We start from the raw sequence: 5,059 nt of genomic DNA, 5'->3' as shown, positions 1-5,059 counted from the left end.
TCTCCCATACTGCTGTAAGGGTATATAAGTATAATCCTACCCCCCATGAGGGGACATAATGAATAGAGAAGGATACTACCATAGACTGGTGGTTGACCTTAATTTGATGAACTTGGTTCCAACACATACTTAAAATTAAATTAGAGTATATAAGTGCCAGATGGACTCAAAGCACTTAAACCGAAGGACAAATCCAATAGCTCCAACAACCTGTCTCTAAACAACAAGCAAAAGCAACAAGTAGAATAATATGGAAACAAAAGTGGTAGGTGAAGATGACCTTGCACATATATAGATGCCTTAGAGACCACTATGGCGATGGAGACAACATGTGGTAAGACGGTCTTGCCACCAAAGAGTAAGGAACACCTGAGATAGAGCTAGACCTAGTGCTGGTGGCACTTGTACTAGAAAGACCAGCGACTGTGATGTCCGAGAAAACACAGGAGCACTAGCAGCCACGTTAGAATTGGAGATCACTTAAGCCTAGCTGGATAATCAACTAACTTCTCCAGATGAAGATAGAAGCAATCATAGGAAGTATGCCCAATAACTTTTGGTACTGCCCTGACATTGTGAGTAATCAATAGGAGTAAATGTAGTGTCTAGGGAGCAAAGACGTGTATCCTCAGCGATTATATATATCTACAAGAACCTCTGGCCATGGTAGGATGTGCACGTCATCCAATCAACTGGACTTGAATGGACTCAAATTGGGAGGGAAATTGCATGACAAATTGGTACAGTAGATTTTCCTGGTCGTTCTCCTCTCTCGCCTTGCATTGTGCACAACCTGAACTTGGCCAGACAACTGAATAAAACCATCATAAAATTCTTCAATGGACTATTCTTGTTGTTTAATTAATAGCCACCTATACACTCATGAATATTTATTCCATAACAGGATCAACTGCATGTTCTCCATGCCTTAACCTTAGTTGCATCTGTTCGATCATCAGGAGGATCATCTGCGAGTTGACATGCTTGGCCAATTAACATTCGAAGCATATAAACCGAAAGTTCCCATTCTTGAAAATTTTTACCATTTAGCTTAATGTCCATGGAGAGCTAGCAGAGATCAACCTCCAAGAAAAGGTTCGAATGTTTCCATCAAGAAATGCAGAGGAAAAATTGATAAGTTGAGTGGAGTGAAGCTTGGTTATTGAACTTGATGTAGTGTCTCTTGGATGAAGATGACTTTGTATTGAAAATTTTGTGGAGCCTCTGATAAGTATATAGTATACTAGTATCATTGCCAGCTTAAATCTTATGTTACTATAAAGTTCATGCCCACTAACATCTAAAGCTTAACACGCAAATATGCCACATCACCCTCATTAGCAATTATTATATAGATTATTTTAAATCACATGCAAGTGTGCCACATCATCACCTACTAACAATTATTATCTATATTATTTTAAATATCAAGCAAACATGACATATCATTTACAATTTTTTTATATTTTAAAACTTAATATGAAAGCAATGTCAAATCATTATTTCCACATCATTTTCATATTATTTAAACATATACATTCACCATTTCTAGAATGTATGACATGCATTTGACATGCATTCATCTAGACATCTCGTAGCAAAGCGTGGGGTATCAACTAGTTGATTCAAGGTGGGAATACGAACTGAAACGTCAATTATATACTAACAACGTCGGTTCACAGCGAACCGGCAGTGGTGACCCTTTTGGGGTAGTGATGTTTCCTAGGAGATATTTAACTATTTGCCACTCTTACAAGTGGCAATTAAGAATTTAGCACTGGACTCGCATGTTATACACACATGAGGATCCAAATGTCGAGTGGTAAATCCTTAATTGCCACATCTTAAAAGTGGCGAAAAGTTAAATGCCCCATTTTTAAACCCTAGTATTAATGCGCAAACTTAATTTGGTGGAGCCTCTAATTAGTTAAGATAACGAAAAAAATAGGAAATGCTCCTGAACTAAACATGCTGCATCATGTTAGAATAAGCGTTCACTACTTAAAAGATACACATAGAGGTCGGCACTATAGGTGCCGGAAGTGTTAAAATTGGCACCTCTAGACCTTTTCCCACTCAGCGGGACACCTTTAAGCAACTATAAATGGTGGTTCAAAAGAAAAACCGGCCCCTATACTATAGAAGTTTTTTTAAAAAAAATAGAACCTTTAATATATTATAGGTGTCAGTTAATTAAAAAAACAAAAAAAACAACATCTAAAATCGAGCCGAACCAAACGGTGACCTCCCGTCCTTATCATCTCCTCCTCCTCCTCATCTATCACGTCATTATCCTCTCATTTCTCCTCCACCGCACTCTCCTCTCTCTCTCTCTCGCTCTTGGTCCCTCTCTCTCTCTCCCTCGGCTCTCTACCCGGTGTTGGCGCGAGGAGGCAACGGCTTGCAGCCGCTGGAGGGGAGGCGGCAGCGGCAGGCAGCGACCTCGCCTCCGCCAAGTCAGGCTGGAAGGGAGGCGACAGCGGTGGCATGCGACGGTGGGAGGGAGGTGGAGGCATCGACTGGTGGCGCTTCGCCAGATCCGTCGGGAGGAAAGGCTGCGACAGCAGAGTGCCACCGCGGGTGGGAGGCAGAGGCAGCGACGGGCGGTGGCCTCTCCTTCGCTAGATCTATTTTTTAGTGATTTTAGTGCTCTTAGTATTCTAGTGTTCCCATGTTCTTGGATGTTCTTGATTGGTTTGGGTGAAGGGGAGTTGCTCGATGCTTGAATTGAATCGAGCCGATGCATCGAGCTTGCTTTTTTTTTATTCGTGGAACCTCAAAGTACTGGTTCTCTAGCACCTATTCTCTTTTCATATCAGTGCCGACTTCAAGGTGTTGGCTGAAAAATACTGCACCTTTGTGGGGTTCACAACAATGTCACTTTCTGTAGCATTGGTTGTATATACTAGCCCTAGTTTAGTACTTTTCGGTTACAGTTGGACTTGTAATTGTAATAGGTCGTAGGAGATAGAGTTAGAGTCGGACTCTATAACACGGCAACCCTTTAAATAAAGAGCAAACATCACAATGCAACCATGACAACTATAATGTAGCGTAGACACGTATGGAGAGGATGACGGCAACGCCATGGACCTGTAGCTTCTAGGTGCTATATTGATTGGGATGAGCGCCCATAATCAAAGCCCCAGAGAATATGTTTCAGCTGAACCTCTCGTTAACAAATATTGTTTGTTCAGGTGTCTCCATCTGACGTGTCTTAGGTGATCGATGACTGAAGTGATCGGGAATGTTAGTTGTAGTTCCGCTATATCGGCTAAATTTTATAACACATCATTCCATCTAGAGCAAACTAAATCCAAAACGAATGCACATCATATGATTCAATTGCCAAGGCAATTAGCAAAGCTTGGTGCAGTGTATGCCGAGTGAGGACAGAATGGTTGGAACACGTCACAGGAAACAACCATCCTACTGTACTCCTCTGATTCTGACTCTTCTATTCTTCCTCCAAGGCTCCACCATGACATTACAGCTTGTCTACCTTCCCTGAATAACCACTGTCCGAATTTCTATCTACCCGAAACCAAATACATAGTAGGCTGCATCATCAGTCAGTAGCTTGGAGCAATGAAGATCATTGTACACTTGTCAGTTCAACTCCAACTTTATTTTTTCCTCTTTAATTTGCATCGACTTTCCTGATGCCCCTCATGCCAAAACTCCAATGCATTCTCTAACCAGAACACATAATTTGTGTTTGCAGGAGTTAATATCTAAAGCCGAAGTAGAACAACAACATTGGTTGTTGTAATCTCAAAGAAGTTGACTGTGATATAACTTAGTGAGAGCCCCTGAACACGAAGGGACATAATAAGATAAATTGAGGCTTCAAACTTGCTATATGGATGATTACGGTTTATCAAAAGAGAGAGCAATATAAGTACAAATTAAGTAGTTCAGCTTGTTAGTTTGTATTGTACGAGTAGTTTCTTTTCATAATTTCACCAAAAATCCAATCTTGAAATACCGACCATATACATGTCCTAAGATAGCATTTGTATATTCAGCCTGCTTCAACTCACCTAACGTACATTGTTTCGTTTTACATGATTTTTCATTCCTATTTTGTGAGCTTATGTCGGAGAAATATAATAATCTCTTGTAAAAAAACAATTTAATTCTAAAATGAGGAATATGATCATGGCACCAGTACAAAACCTTCCATCTGTGACGGCTTCTAACATGTCTGGAATTAGCGTACCGTCACAAGGAAGTCATCTCAATCGGGCCAAAAAAAACACCTTATTGAGATTGGTCGCACAGACATGCTAGATGGACGTAAAACTAAGGCCCGTCATGGATGACACCTATCCGTGACGGGCCATAACTTAGACCCGATTGAGATAACATTCCATATCTCAATCGGCCCTCAATTTGGCACCCGCCACGGATGACCATCATTTGTGACGGGCACCAACTTGGAGCCTGATTGAGATAACAACTAGGCCCGTCACAGATAACTCATCCATGACGTTCTCTATACTAATGCCCGATTGAGATCACTTAATCTCTATCTAGTTTTAACTAATATCTCTATCTAGTTTTAACTAATGCCCGTCACCGATGAGTATTTTTTCATTTTTCATATGACATGTTTATATTTGTGAGTTGACTTGTAGCAAAATAATTAACTGCAATATAATAATTTATTTTATTAGTCAATAATTTTTCAGGTAGTAAATAATTTCAAATAGAAAAATTGTCAACAACAAAGTTGTATAACTTATCAAGATTTACAACTTTTATTTTGGTTATTTTTTATATAACTTTTTTGAACAGTTTGAATTTGAATTTAAAAATATGACAACTTCAAACAGCATTTTGAAATACTAAATGATTTCAAATGGAAAAATTGTTAACAACAAAGTTCTATATCTTATCAAGATTTACAACTTTCATTTTGGTCAGTTTTCTATATAAATTTTTTTTTGAATAGTTTGAATTTGAACTTGAAAATATGACAACTTCAAAACAACATTTCAAATACTAAATGATTTCAACTAAAAAAGTTATCAACAACAAAGTTGTATAACCCATA

General features: G+C 39.1%; 1 pseudogene; it reads right to left on the bottom strand.

Moving 5' to 3' along the window:
* Positions 1-310: 310 nt before the first annotated feature.
* Positions 311-1,008, bottom strand: LOC136351689 (uncharacterized; annotated as a pseudogene).
* Between the last annotated feature and the right edge of the window lie 4,051 nt (positions 1,009-5,059).

Source organism: Oryza sativa, chromosome 9 (genome assembly GCF_034140825.1).
Source record: "Oryza sativa Japonica Group chromosome 9, ASM3414082v1".
NCBI classification, from domain to species: Eukaryota; Viridiplantae; Streptophyta; class Magnoliopsida; order Poales; family Poaceae; genus Oryza; species Oryza sativa.
Note: the sequence above shows the minus strand (reverse complement) of the source record. Positions and strands in the feature narration are given on the sequence as shown.